This window comes from Mauremys reevesii, linkage group 4 (assembly GCF_016161935.1).
Source record: "Mauremys reevesii isolate NIE-2019 linkage group 4, ASM1616193v1, whole genome shotgun sequence".
Taxonomy (NCBI): domain Eukaryota; kingdom Metazoa; phylum Chordata; order Testudines; family Geoemydidae; genus Mauremys; species Mauremys reevesii.
Window position 1 is genome coordinate 147,802,037 of NC_052626.1, and position 16,400 is coordinate 147,818,436.

Here is a 16,400-nt window from a genome sequence, read left to right on the forward strand (position 1 = left end):
GGCACAGGAAATCCTGTGTCAAGTTCCTCATTTCATTCCTATGCTTAGAAAGTGGACCTCGAGAACTTGGGCAAAAGGCAACAAGCTCTGTGGACCTGCTGTGTGTGAACAGCCATTGGATCAGGCCTTCACGGAAGAGAACTCATGCCCAATAAAATCAATGGAAAATTGCCAGGTTGACTTCAGTGGCTTTTGCATCACCCCTTAATCACTGATCTATGGGACTGAATAATGCTTGGATTTCTCTTCTACGTGATAATGTGACTCAGCTGTGACAGGACCAGGGCTTGTAACAAGACTGGGGTAATGGGATTTCACTGCAGCATCAGTTCTCAGAAACACCCTGGCTGCACAGGATGATGGGAGTTCTGAGGAAATGCCTTGTGATGTGGCCACTGCTGCTTACATTCCAGGATGTTATCCTGTATTCCACCCTATGCTTAGTCTGGGCTGCCACTGCCACTGCCACTGCCACTGCTGTGGAAAGTGTGGGAAGTCTAGCAGCATCACTGGGGCTGGAACCTCCCATCTCATCTAGGCACTTGATACCATTCACAGTGAAAGTGTAACTCACTAGTGAATGTGTGTCTCCGACCTTCCTATGTGCCTAAGTGCTGAAGCTGTTGCTCTTTAATTCAAGCTGTACCAACTCCTGCCTTTACCTCCGGAGATCTCCAGTTAAATCCTTGGTGTTTTCGGTGTCACAGATGGAGGCTGCTACAAAAACAGTAGTGGGACCATGGAATCAAGGATATAGAAGATGTTTGTACTTTGTATGGCTTTTCAAAATCTGTCCATGGGGGTGGGAGGGAAGAGTATATGGCTTGATACCCTCCCTTCCACTTATGCAGCCATAGACAAACTGGTCCATCATAAGAAAAGAGTTTGTTATTCACTGTGGCAACAAAACGTTGTGTCATGAAAACACAATTGCTATGATATGGCCAGATCAAGCAGCCATTTGAGACACTCAAACTATCCCATTGACGTAGCATTTATTGAGAATTTATCTCCGTTTTTGCTAATAAATAACTCATGCAAGCAATACTGATTTTCTTTGACCATATTTGTAACACTTAAGTATACATGACAATGTTCAGATGGGTAATTTTCACTTCTGACTTGTTCACAAACTGTTCTCTCGGACTCTTCTCTCTCTGTATTGAATTTGGCAGGTTGGCAGCCTGTCAATTCCTTCCTAACTCTAAGTAGGGACCCCAGCTGGCTTCTGTAAACTCCCACAGTCCCAGTCATGAATGGAAACAATGGAAGGGCTGCGGAAGCCTCTTGAAGCCCCATTAAGGACATAGGACAGAGGACCTAAGCAAGGAAATTATCCATTTACCTGCCGAGCTGCTGTTTGTGGCTTCCAAGGTGTATGCCCTATAACACATGGAGGCCAATTCCTCACCATGCTTTGCTCATGGGTCCACTAACTGACTTGTCTCAGCAGAGCAAAGAACAGCACCGAGCCTTCAGTCATCCCCATACTGCTCCTAGGCCTCATGACTCATGCCTTGGTGGAGGTCTGTGTGTGCTATCTCTGTGCAACCAGAGAGAGGCTGCACCAAATGGAAGAGGTGAGCACAGAATCCACACATCCAAGATGGTGGGGAGGGTGAAGGAATCTGATGCCCCTCCTGCTGAATAGACACAGGGCTCAGAGTGCCCTTTGTGGCATCCCTAAGCCAATAACCCACCCAAAGCCCTATTTCTGCCAACTTAGCATTAGCTAAAAGCCAATGAGCTGTGAAGTTACAGCAGAAATATTTAGAGTGAATCATATAGTGGAAGCATGTCATTGCCTTGGGTAATGCGTTCCCAGAGGCATTTCAAGGTGCTTCCATTGGAAGCAACAGTGAAGAGGCAGCTACACCATACTGCTTTGGATACATCTTTCAGGCAAACTTTTGGTGCGTGTTGACAGTTAAGCCCAGATTTTTAGGCATTTCTCCACTCGCCATTACAAGAGCTAAGGGACTTAGCTACACTGCCTTTTCAAAACTGACAGGTTCTTAGCTGCCTAAGTCTCACTGAGACTTAGACTTCTAAGTGTCTAAATCACTTTTGACTATGGGATTCAGTAACCTAAGTCTCTCAGGCCTTGTGATACGGAGCAGAGCAACATCTAAATACCTTGTCAAATTTGGTCTTTAGTCCCTTTAATTGTTCTGTGACTCACACTGACAATTAGATGTTTTACTAACAGATTGTGCTATAGGTTTGAGGCCTTTCTGTCGCATAAGTGATTCATATCTGTTTCATTCCACTGACACCTTTCTACATAACAAAACATTGCAGGAACTCCTGTGTTAAAGCCTTCCATTGTTTCTTAATGCTTAGGAAGAGGGATCTTGAGAAGTGTAGCAATGGAGGCTTAGCCCTCCAAGAAATGGCGGGTGTGAAAAGCCATCACTCCTAAGTAGAGGTGTGTAAATAGATTTTTCAGTTCACTGGAAATTCCAAAGATAAATTGTGGTGGAGAGGAACTGTTTTGGGCTGAACCAAAACGAAAGTTTTGGTTAATTGAAAAGTTTAAAAAATTAAATTCTGTTTGGGTCAAATGAAATATTTTGTTTGACCATTAATGAAACACGTTGCTTTTGTTTTGTGCAATTTTTAATATTTTTTTTTACTTTTTTAAATAAATTCAAGGAAATGTTAAAACAAAAAGTCATTTTGAACCAAAAAATTGTAAGATTATTTTAGAAAAATCAAAACAAAATATTTATTTTTTCTGAAATTTTTAAAAAGTTTCCCTTCCCACGTTTCCAAAACAATTCAGTGAAATCAACACTAAGTATTTCAGTTTACCTGAATCTACATTTTGCTGGTAAAACAGTTTCAGTTTAAAAAAGTCAGCTCACTCTAGTCCTAAGCAATCACTTAAATAAAAGAGATTCAACAATATTCCGATTTCTGTTCTACGTGCTCATGCAATAAAGTATCAGGCCTCAATCATAACAGTGCAAGGACCTGTGGAAGGAATGATTCAGCAAGCTTTGCAGCACAGACATTATAACAAAATCAACCAGTGAGGGCCCTGAGGAAGTGCATGCCCAAAGGGGTCCTGCCACATTTTGTCACAAGATGCTGCTTCCATGCCACTCCATGACTGCTCTGGGCCTACAGCTGGAGTGGGAAGTCTAGCACCACCAGTGGTGCTGTGTTCTTATGGTGAAAGCCACTGAAAGATTCCCATTGATTTCACTGGGATCTGGATCAATGGCCACACAGATGTAGGAGTTGTCTGCCCTTGTTCATTTGTGCAAGACATGTATTGGGAGTGGGGATAAACACCCACAACCTCACTTACCAACTGACAGAACCAGTCCTGCATTGATCCATAATGAGAGACTTGTGATGTTAGCCTGTCTGTAATGACACAAAACCAAGACTCTGACATCTCTCTCAGAGCAGGCACATGGCAAAGCCAAATTAGTCCTTTCAAACAGTATTCACTGGGAACTAGACTCAGTTTTTGCTTAACAAATCATTTGTCAAATGAACCTGATTTCCTTTGAATGAATGTGATATTTATAAGAATTTGGACAGTAGTGGGGCCAAAAGATGTTCATTTATGGGTTGTTCACAAACTGCTCATCTTAACTATTCCGTCTTTGCTTTTTGTTCTTTTGGGAGACAGGACACCTAAGCCATACGATATACTTCCTACTCCCCACTTGAAGGGATGAACATAAATCTTTTTCATCTGCAGAATAATGAAAGGTGGAAAAGTGCTCTTTCTGGGACCAATTTTCAGAAGAATTTGCAATAATATCTGTGAAAAGCTTGGGGTTTGCAAACACTTTCCTAAACATACCAGTGGTCACCCAAAGGCTGAAACCACACAAAACAAATAACAGAACTCAATGGATCAGAGTGACCCAAAGTACTTGCTTTGGTTATAGATATAGTCATCAATCATTTTTTTTGTTTTGCTTTGTTTTAACTATTAGATCAGGCATAGGAGCTGGGCTTATGTGAGTGAAGCAAACCAGTGTCTGTAATTCTTTTGTTCCAAGTTTACTTCAGCCTCTGGAGATTCCTCTACTCTTATTGTGCATGGCATATTCTCACTTTGTAGCTAAGTAATTAAGTGTGTGTAACAGTATAATTTAGTTTGCAACTTGCATCATTACAGAACTTTTGTTTTCCAACGAAGTTTTAATTATGCCCACTGGACCTAGGCTAAGTATCTCTGGATGTTACCATTGTATCCCTGTGTTGGTGTTTATCTGGGATAAGAACAAGATTATAAAAAAAAAAGTTATCATTAGATCCGAGTCCTACTTCAAAAGTTACTAAGTTACCAACAATCAAAGGAAATTCTTAATGGAACCTGCAACCTCCAGGATTTTGAAGCTCTGCTGGATTATAAAAATAAAATATGGAGATTCCATCTTTTGCAAGGATTTGTTGTGACAATGCTGGAACACAGCTGCAGTTGACTAGGAATCAAGCATTTGGCCCATTGCTCCATAAGTGCTCTGTATGATTTGGTATATTTTAGCAAGGCCATAGAGTACATAAAAGGCGTATGTGCATTCAAAAGGTTTTTGTTTAGTTTTCTGTCCGACAATGTCATATCAATTTAAACGATTTTTTTTCATAAAATCATATCTACTTCAGTGCAAATTCCCACAAAAAGAAATCAGAAAATCTAATTTCAGAAAAATAATTAAAACTTTTTGTTTTGAAATGTTTTCTACTTTATTTTCATTTTTACGATACTTTTATTATTTTCATAGTAGTGGTGCATAATTGTCAAGTTATGTCATAATGGGACATCTCATGTCAGATTATAATTATATACTAGTCAACATTTTCATAGAATCATAGGACTGGAAGGGACCTGGAGAGGTCCTCAAGTCCTTTCCCCTGCACTCCTGGCAGGCTCAGCACCATCTAGAACGTCCCTGACAGGTGTTTGCTAATCCTGCGCTTAAAAATCTCCAATGATGGAGATTCCACAACCTCCCTAGGCAATTTATTCCAGTGCCCAACCACCCTGACAGTTAGGAAGTTTTTCCTGATATTCAATCTAAACCACCCTTGCTGCAATTTAAACCCATTGCTTGTCCTATCCTCAGAGATTGAGACTAATTTTTCTACCTCCTCTTTTACGTACTTGAAAACTGTTCTCATGTCCCCTCTCAGTCTTCTCTTTTCCAGACTAAACAACCCCAATTCTTTCAATCTTCCCTCATAGCTCATGTTTTCTAGACCTTTCATCATTTTTGTTGCTCTTCTCTGGACTCTCTGCAATTTGGCCACATCCTTCCTGAAATGTGGCACCCAGAACTGGACACAGTATTCCAATTGAGGCCTAATCAGTGCAGAGTAGAATGGAAGATTTACTTCTGATGTCTTGCTTCCAATACTCCTGCTAATACATTCCAGAAGGAGGTTTACTTTTTATTGCAAAAGCTTTACACTATTGACTCATAGTTAACTTGTGGTCCACTAGGACCCCAGATCCCTTTCTGCAGTACTCCTTCCTAGGCAGTCATTTCCCATTCTGTATGTGTTCAACTGATTGTTGCTTCCTAAGTAGAGCACTTTGCATTTGTCCTTATTGAATTTCATCCTATTTACTTCAGACCATTTCTCCAGTTTGTCCAGATCATTTTGAATTTTCATCCTATCCTCCAAAACACTTGCAACCCTTCCCAGCTTGGTATCGTCCACAAACTTTATAAGTGTACTCTCTATGCCATTATCTACATTGTTGATGAAGACATTGAAAAAAACAGTCCCAGAAGTGATCCCTGCGGGATCCCACTCATTTTGCTCTTCCGCCATGACTGTGAACCATTGATAACTACTCCGTGGGAGCAGTCTTCCAAACAGTTATGCATCCACTTTATAGTAGCTCCGTCTAGACTGTATTTGCCTAGTTTCTTAATTAGAAGGTCACGCGAGACTGTATCAGAAGCCTTACTAAAGTCTAGATAGACCACATCTACCACATTCCCCCTATCCACAAGGCTTGTTACACTGTCAAAAAGGGCTATCAGGTTGGTTTGACATGATTTCTTCTTGACAAATCCATGCTGACTATCACTTATCACCTTATTATCTTCTAGATATTCATTTCCTAATTATTTGCTCCATTATCTTAGCTGGTACAGAAGTGAAGCGGACGCGTCTCTAATTGTCTGGGTTGCCTTTATTTCCCTTTTTATAGATAAGCACTATATTTTCTCTTTTCCAGTCTTCTGGAATCTCTCTTGTCTTCCAGGACTTTTCAAAAATAATAACTAATGGCTCAGATATCTCCTCAGCCAGTTCCTTGAGTATTCTAGGATGCATTTCATCAGGTCCTGGTGACTTGAAGACATCTAACTTTTCCAAGTAACTTTTAACTTGTTCTTTCCCTATTTTAATGAGTGTTAATGTCTCAAATTGAATGTAGCTTGTTTAGAAGGACATGTAGCATCACTGTAATTAATCGAGGTGAATCAGAGCATTTCATCACCAGGACTCACAGTAGAAGCCGTGTTACTCTATATCCACAAAAAGAACAGGAGTACTTGTGGCACCTTAGAGACCAACAAATTGATTTCAGCATAACCTTTCGTGGGCTACAGCTCACTACTTCGGATGTATAGAATGGAACACACATACTGTGGAGAAGTGGTTTGGTCAAGGCAGCCCTCAAGAATCTTTTCACATCAACCACTCTCCCAACTCACAAAGCCTCAGATCTAAGACCATCTCCATCCCTCACTCTGCAAAACCTAAGACCCAACAAGATCTTTGGGAAAAATTGTCTCTCTCTTTGCTGTGAAGTCACAGCAGAAATATTTAAAATAAATATGTATTGGCAGTGCGTCATGGCCTGGTTAATGAGCTCCCACCGGTATTTCAAGGCTTCTCCACTGCAAATAGTTTTGAAGAAGCACTCCCCTATACAAATGTAAAAATGTCTTTCAAGCAAACTTTCAAAGCTCTGCTGAGAGTTAGTCCCTTTCATTGTTTTCAAATTCCATCTTTCAATATGACCTCCCCTCCCGGCCTGCCTTCTGATATTTTCACCAAGTGATGGCCTTAGAGATCTTGCTATTCTCTGGTTCCTTCTACTTGTGTCCCCTACATAAGAAGAGGGCACAGGAAATCCTGTGTCAAGTTCCTCATTTCACTCCTATGCTTAGAAAGTGGACCTCGAGAACTTGGGCAAAAAGCAACAAGCTCTGTGGACCTGCTGTGTGTGAACAGCCATTGAATCAGGCCTTAACCGAAGAGAACTCATGGCCAACAAAATCAATGGAAAATTGCCAGGTTGACTTCAGTGGCTTTTGCATTACCCCGTAATCACTGATCTATGGGACTGAATAATGCTTGGATTTCTCTTCTCCATTATAATGTGACTCAGCTGTGACAGGACCATGGCTTGTGACAAGAGTGGGACAATGGGATTTCACTGCAGCATCAGTTATCAGAAACACCCTGGCTGCACAGGATGATGGGAGTTCTGAGGAAATGCCTGGTGATGTGGCCACTGCTGCTTACATTCCAGGATGTTATCCTGTATTCCACCCTATGCTTAGTCTGGGTTGCCACTGCCACTGCTGTGGAAAGTGTGGGAAGTCTAGCAACATCACTGGGGTTGGAACCTCCCATCTCATCTAGGAACGTCATACCATTCACAGTGAAAGTGTAACCCACTAGTGAATGTGTGTCTCCGACCATCCTATGTGCCTAAGTGCTGAAGCTGTTGCTCTTCAATTCAAGCTGTACCAACTCCTGCCTTTACCTCCGGAGATCTCCAGTTAAATCCTTGGTGTGTTGGGTGTCACAGATGGAGGCTGCTACAAAAACAGTAGTGGGACCATGGAATCAAGTATATAGAAGATGTTTGTACTTTGCATGGCTTTTCAAAATCTGTACATGGGTTGGGAGGGAAGAGAATATGGCTTGATACCCTCCCTTCTACTTATGCAGCCATAGACAAACTGGTCCATCATAAGAGAAGAGTTTGTTATTCACTGTGGCAACAACACGTTGTGTCATGAAAACACAATTGCAATGATATGGCCAGATCAAGCAGCCATTTGAGACACTCAAACTATCCCATTGACGTAGCATTCATTGAGATTTTATCTCCGTTTTTGCTAATAAATAATTCATGCAAGCAATACTGATTTTCTTTGACCATATTTGTAACTCTTAATTATACATGACGATGTTCAGATGGGTAATTTTCACTTCTGACTTTTTCACAGACTGTTCGCTCGGACTCTTCTCTCTCTGTATTGAATTTGGCAGGTTGGCAGCCTGTCAATCCCTTCCTAACTCTAAGTAGGGACCCCAGCTGGCTTCAGTAAACTCCCACTGTCCCAGTCATGAATGGAAACAATGGAGTGGCTGCAGAAGCCTCTTCAAGCCCCATTAAAGTCAGAGGACAGAGGACCTAGGCAAGGAAATTATCCATGTACCTTTACAAATTTGGTCTTTAGTCACTTTACTTGTTCTGTGCCTCACACTTACAATTAGCTGTTTTATCAACAGATTGTGCTATAGCTTTGAGGCCTTTCTATCGCAAATGTGATTCATATCTGGTTCATTCCTTTGCCACCTTTCTACATATCAAGACATTGCAGGAACTCCTGTGTCAAAGTCTTCAGTTGTCTCCTAATGCTTAAGAAGAGGGATCTTGAGAAGTGTAGCAATGGAGACTTAGGAAATGGTGGGTGTGAACAGCCATCACTCTTAAGTAGAGGTGTGTAAATAGATTTTTCAGTTCACTGGAAATTCCAAAGATAAATTGTTGGGGAGAGGAACTGTTTTGTGTTGAACCAAAACGAAAAATTTGGTAAATTGAAAAGTTTAAAAAAAAATTCATTTTGGGTCAAATGAAATATTTTGTTTGACCATTATTGAAACATGTTGATTTGGTTTTGTGCAATTTTTAATTTTTTTTAATTTTTTAAAATAAAATCAAGGAAATGTTAAAACAAAAAGTCAGTATTTCAGTTTACCTAAATCTGCATTTTGCTGGTAAAAAAATTTCCAGTTAAAAAAATTCAGCTCTCTGTAGTCCTAAGCAATCACTTTCATAAGAGATTTAACAATATTACGATTTCTGTTCTATGTGCTCATGCAGTAAAGTTACAGGCCTCAATCATAACAGTGCAAGGACCCATGGAAGGAATGATTTAGAGAAAGTTGTTTAAACTCTGACATTGGCCAGTCAGCGCAGTGCTGTCTGCTGATCTATAAACCTCAGCCTCATGCCCAGAAATAAAATGTATTCTGTGGGTCCCTCTGTGCAGTCTGGAGGTCACTAATGACCCACTTACTGATCTGGGGAGGACGTTAAGTCTTCAGCTTTCAGTGAAATTTTAATACCAAAGTCCCTCTGAGCTCAGAATGGAGCAATGGCTATTTCTGTCCTTGTTGGCAGAGCCTGCTCTAATTGCGCAGCTTCTGGCCATCTCTCGGACCAATCCACTCTCTTGTTCTGGCAGTCGTTCATCTCCCAGAGGAGGAAGCTGAAGCAGAAATAGGTAAAGTAAGTTACATAGAAAGTCATGCACCTGGAGATCGAACTCCGACACTGGCATCATTTGGAAAGCAATTAAACTTTCTATTTCCTCAGCCTCCTCCTGGGAAACAAACTTTTGATGTTGTGGGCCTATAGCTGAAACCTGGAATTAGATTTCGTCTGTTGCATCACACCAGGGCCACTTTAAAACCATCTTTTAGTGATATCCAAGGGAACACGGTGTGGAGGCCAAGAAATAATTAATAAAGGTTTGAAGGGATTTAATGTATGTTAGCTAATTTAGCAGGAGTTAGGCTATGACTCTAATGCTGTGAGATAGGTAGAAATAAGATAATGTGGTACAGAGTGAATTGTGTGAAAAGTCATTACGACCTTGTAAAATGCAGTCTTGTTTTTGTTCTAGTATTGAAGACAAATAAGATAGCGAATAGGCTTATGTATAAACAAATGCAAATGTTTTCCTTTAATGTCTCCAGAATTGCTAGCCATTGTCTGTTACAAAGGTATAAATGATTGTTATGATTGTTTACTAATTGAGAGAGATCCGTCCGGGACTAGGGGCAACCCAGTTTCCTATGACACTCTCTCCCTCTCGTGATCACTAGAGAAAGTAATAAAGTATTTGATTTTGCTGTACCCAAACAAAAAGCGAGAACTTAGTTTTTCTTCGACAACGGTCTCGGTAGTTTTAAAGGATTTCATTGAGGGTCTGTGATATCGTTACAAGGCATAAGAACAGGAAACAAAGGAAATTAGTTTTGGATCGAAAGACCTCTCATTTTGCAAGTTAATTGGCACAAATGCTGAGCAGGAGTTCGTTATCATGGTCGCATAAACCTATTATACATTATTATTTGTATTAGTGCAGCTTCTCAAAACATCCACCTCAGTTTACTCACCAGGGGAGTCTGGACCATTGACTTCAATAGAGATACGTGGATTTACATAACCTGGCCCTGTTGACCTAAATGAAGCTATACTGACTTCTGCCAGCAGGATCCCAGGCCTTATATTTTCTTGGTCTGTGCAGCTCTATAAGTATTTACCTAGACAATGGCTCCTGAGGCAGTATGGTCACCGTTCCTAGGTATTCCCAAAGCACCTAAAAAATGTATGTTACAGGTTTATGGGTATTTAGCACCAAACTCTAATTCCCAAATGTCACAGCCAAAATTTAAGGGTTTGATCCTCAAGCAGGCTCTGGAGACCCTCAAGACAATAATTCTGAGGAATGTTCCCCAGCCACGGGTGAGCAGTGAATGTCCAGAGGAAGGAGAGATAACAGACTCTAACTCTTACCCATTTGAAAAGAAATGAGAAAGACCCCATTTCTCCCACCCACCCCCATTTACCAGCCATGCAGAATTGTGGGGAGGAGAAGGGGACCCAGTTTTGACATCCAAGAGATAGTTAGAGAATTCGCACAGCCACTGTCTTTCCTAATGCATTGACAGAACCACCAGCTGTCATTGGCCAGACATGGGGGGCAGAGATATTCCTTGACTTCTTCTAGGATGTTTGAAGATATGGCTACAGCAGGGTTGTTAGTGATGTGGGAAGTGGAAAGAACAGAGTGAGGGGCAGGAGAGGGGCTAATTCTGTGTATTGGGGAACCCCATCTCTGCCCTTCATTTCTCCATCACAACCCAAATTTCTGTAGCACAGGAGCCTGTCTACCTCTGCATCTACCTGGTGCTCCCTGCTCATTGACTGGGAAGTCTCTGGCCCTGCCATTCATTCCTGCTCCCATTTCCCTAAGGCCAGACAGAGATGGCTGAAGCATTGCTTTAGCACAGCTCCAAATCTGTGTTCATAGGTTGGTTGGGAGACTATGATCTAGGCTATGTCCTGAGTCTTATAGGTCTCCTGGTTAGGTCTCTATTGTTAGAGAGACATAAAGATGTGACCTAAATTGGTGCTGATAACAGAGGTCTTGTCTAGAATGATTTTTCAATGTCCAATATCCATTGTGTGTGAACAGCCATTAGTTGTCTTCAGTTAAGGCCAGTGTCCAACAAAATCAATGGTAATTCACCTTGTGGACTTCAGTGTTTTTGCGTTAATCCTTGGTATACAGGACTTAACCTTTGGATTTCTGCTCCAGATGATATTGTGACAACTGTGAGACAGGGCCAGGGCCTGTGACAAAACTGGGGCAATGGGATTTCACTGCAGTACCAGTTCTTGAAGACACCCTGGCTGCACTGGATGATTAGAGTTTGGAGGAAATGCCTGGTGACATGGCCCCTGCTGCTTACATTCCAGGATGCCACTTGTATTCCACCTCATGTTTAGTATGGGATCCCCATTGGTGTGGAAGAGGAACCCAGAATCTTTGGGAAGTCTAGAAGTACCACTGGTGCTGTGACATCCTGCCTTGCACTCCAGCTCCTTTATACATTCATAGTGTAGCCCACTAGTCAAGGTGCATATCCGACCTTCCTATGTGCCAAAGTGGCTCTTTACTTCAAACTGTACCAGCTCCTGCCTTTACTTATCGAGATCCCTGATTAAACTCTTCATGACTGAGAGGGGACATGATAGCAGTTTTCAGGTATCTAAATGAGTGTCATAAGGAGGAGGGAGAAAACTTGTTCACGTTAGCCTCTAAGGCTGGAACAAGAAGCAATGGGCTTAAACTGCAGCAAGGGAGGTTAAGGTTGGACATTAGGAAAAAGTTCCTAACTGTCAGGGTGGTTAAACACTGTAATAAATTGCCTAGGGAGCTTGTTGAATCTCCATCTCTAGAGATATTTAAGAGTAGGTTTGATAAATGTCTATCAGGGATGGTCTAGACAGCATTTGGTCCTGCCACGAGGGCAGGGGACTGGACTCGATGACCTCTCAAGGTCCCTTCCAGTTCTAGAATCTATGAATCTATGTGTCAGTCCAGATGGAAGCTGTCAAAGAAGCAGGATTGGAACCAGGTGGTCAAGGATATAGACTATATTTTTGCAATGTCTGTACATGGGGAGCAGGAAATAAGACTTGCTACCCTCTCTTCTACTTACACAGTATTTCATGTATTTGTCCATTATGAGAAATGAGTGACGTTAATCACTCCTATGGCAACAAGACGCTGGGTCACAAAACCACAATTGTGACAACAGTGCAAGAACTAGCACACAAGAGAAGCCAGTAGACATGATCAAACGGTGACAGTGATCCTTGGGAAATGTCCCCTTTTTTGCGGAGCGATCCAGTCGTGAATGCAACCCTGATTTTCTTTGACGATATTTGTAATTCTCAAGAATATGTTTGAATGTTAAACGTAATAACAGGGACTCCGGCAACACCAGGCCAGCAGCAGAAGCAGTAATCGGCCTAGTTTCCAAACCCCCGCTAGTCAGCCCTGCGTTAACTCCTCCAGTATAGTCCCATAGGACTTGCCCAGGACTGTTACAATCGGTTGGCTCTTCAGATGCATGTGTGAAATGAGTTGGTGGGTTCTCAGTACGGTTCCCAACTGGACAGGTGTCAGCTAAGCAAAAACCACCATCACAATTGGCACCAGGTGTCCCCCTTGAATCATGGGGGCTGAATTCCCCAGTCCAATAGTAGCTGTCACGGGTGGGGTCTTGCATAGTCATGGCTGAGACACGTTTCAGAGGAATTTGTTTGTCTGCGTGGTGGGCGCCTACAATAGCAATAACTTTTGAACATTCACTCTCCAGCTCTGTCAGTCCAATCCCTCTCTCTCGCCTTGACACATTTTAAATACAGAACAACCATCAAAACATGAATGGAGAATAGAAAACAAGTTCCTCAAAGAGGAGAGTTTAATTGGACTGAGCCAGCACTACAGTACCAGTCAAATGCACACTGAAGTCAATAGGAAGATTCCTATTAACGTCAGTGGGTTTAGGGCCAGATTTTTAAGGGTATTGAAAATTAACATGACTTAGGCAACTAAGTGCCTTTCAAAATCTGACACTTTATGCTTTAATTTCTTTGTAAGAAAAGAAAAAGTAAAGAAAAACAAACTCTCAAAATTATGGCTTCTCAGTGGAAGGTGCAAAGGCTACAGTCCTAGAGGAAGACTGATTATATATCAGCAAATCCATCTATTTAGTGCCAGATGAAGGATGCATTAGAGATTCACAGATAGACTGACAGACAGACAGGTGGGACGGTTACATTGACTTCATTGTCAATGCTTTCTGAGGTGTTTTTTTTTAATTTCTGCTACTCTAACCTGCTCCTGAATTAAAGTCTTTCACATTCAATCAGCTGAAGAATCTAGAGGGACAGAAATGAGACCCATTCATAGGGTCCCTCTATGCAATTGGGAGGTCACTAATGATGTGCTTAAGCATCTGGGGAGAGTATTTAACCCTGTCAGCACTGAGTTAAATTTTCATACCAAGGCCCTTCTTAGCTCAGAATGGACTAATGGCTATTTCTGTCCTTGCTGGCATACCTTGACCTAAGTGAATAGCTTCCTTCTCTATCTCTCTGACCAGTTCACTCTCTTCTTCTGACAGTCTCCTCGGGAGGAAGCTGAAGGAGAAATAGTCAACGTAAGATATGAAAATTCATGCACCTGGGCTCAAAACTCTGATTCCAGCAGCACATTCTAGCTGGCAAATATTGAATGTTTATTTAGCTAAAAACTGGAATTAGATTTGCTGCTGCAACCTATTCAAAAGTTGCATTGCACCATGACCCCCTTAAAACCAACTTTTAATTATACTCAAGGGAACCCACTCTAAGAATTGTTAACAGATTTCATGGAGAGTCTGTGATCATAGTTACAGGCAGTGGGAACAGGAAGCAAAAGAATTTATTTTTGGATCTAATGTCCTGTCACTTTAAAAGTTAGTAGGACCAAATCTAGAGCTAGTAGAAGTTGGCATGGCTGCCTAGACTCCAGATAACTCCAAAACCCAGCGGGGGATCCGGTTCACCGACTAACTTCAACAGAGAGATGCCAATTTATATCGACTGGGGACTTGCCCACTGTTTGATTCCTCTGGGCAGCACTATAGGTGTTCACCAAGGTAAAGGTTCACTGATCATTATAACTAGGAGTTCAAGATAGTGACAGAAAGTGTTTGCATGAGTTATTAATATTATGAAGCCAAATCTGCAGCCAGTGCTCAAGGGTTTAGGCATTTTACAGGCTCTGGCTGATACTCAAGACCGTCATTCTTAGGAATATTTTCCAGTAGCTGGTAAGCAGAGCAAGCCCCAAGAAGGGAGAGAGAGCAGACTCTCACACCCAGCCATGTGTCAGGGAGTGAGGAAGACCCCAATTCATGCCCACTTCTACTCCCATTTACCAACCATCCAGAGACGTGAGGAGAGAAAGGAGATTCAGCTCTGACTTCCAAGAGGTAGTTAGGGAAAGAGGCCTGTGAGGAATGATGAAGGAAAAGGAGGAACAGTAGCTGTAACCTCTCTGCTACCACCACAGCAATGGCCCCACCCCATGAAATTCTGTGTATAGTTTCTCCCAAGTTACAGATTGGGCCTGGTTCACTCCCTACTAGTTCCCCTGATGATTGTATTTTATCTCAACTTCCTCAAGAGCTATGTAAAGATTCATCTCCAAAAGGGACTTTAATAAATAGCTGAGATGGTGACAGTACCACCTGCACCACATATCCCATTAAATTTCCTGATGTTATCCTGTTTCTGCTTGCCCTGAGTCCTGTGGGTGAGGTCCAGTTAAAAAGCCTTACGTTTGTTTTGGGTATAGTAAACCAGCATCATGGTTTGATGACATGTTATCTGCATGTTGAATCAACAGTGTTTTACAGAGCTGTTCGAATGACACAAAACCATCACATGCTGATGTGACCTCGTAATGCAGTATCAGGACTTCTGGGACATGACTCTTTTCTACTGTGGCGCAAATTCCAAGAGGCAGGAACCCACAGGGGGAGGAGGCGATAAGCTAGGAGGTCCTTTCCCATCCATCTCAAACTATCCCAAGTCAACATTAAGCAAATACCATTGCCTTCTACTAACTGTATTGTTGGGTGAATGAAACAATCTAGTCATCACAATACAGCTCCTTGCTCCTTGACCTATTAGTGTTAGCCTTGTCCATGAGAGACAAGCGCAAGGGTGAAAAAGTTCAGTCTTGATACTTCTCCGGAGATTGCTAACCATGGTATGCAAGTGGTGCAGCTATCTTGGGTGGCCTGGATGGCTCATATTCTAAAAAGATGATCTTTCTGCATGTGTACGTGATGGGAGCATAGGGAGGGAACATTAAGAGGAGTCTCGTATTCTCACAACTGGAGATATGCTCTGCTTTGAGTGCTCCGAAGTTCTGGTGGTCACATTCAGAAAGTTTGCAAGAATCTATTGATTGTGAGGAGGAGTGTTAATGTCTCAGATTGAATGTAGTTTGTTTAGAAAGGCAAGCAGCATCACCGTAATTAATCGAGGTGAATCTGAGCATCTCATCACCAGGACTCAGAGTAGCAGCCGTGTTAGTCTGTATCCACAAAAAGGACAGGAGTACTTGTGGCACCTTAGAGACTAACAAATTGATTTCAGCATAAGATTTCGTGGGCTACAGCTCACTTCTTCGGATGAATAGAATGGAACACACATTCCATTTACATTGCATTTAACTTTTACATTGCATTTAAGAGATCCTCACAATAAGCACATGCCTACATGTTCATGCGAACATAATGCAAAATTATTACTATTAGTAGTATTGAAGCATTGCCTAGTGGCCTCAGCTGAAACTGGGACTCCATGTTCTTGGTGCTGTACAAAAATAGTAAAAGACTGTACCTGCCCTGAAGAGATTACAGCCTAAAATGGCAAAACATGGGAGGGAAGCAGAGGTCCAGAGAAAGGAAGCGACTGACTCAAATTCATAATGTAACAGAACCAAGACTAGTACCCCATGACTTCAGAGCCCGAG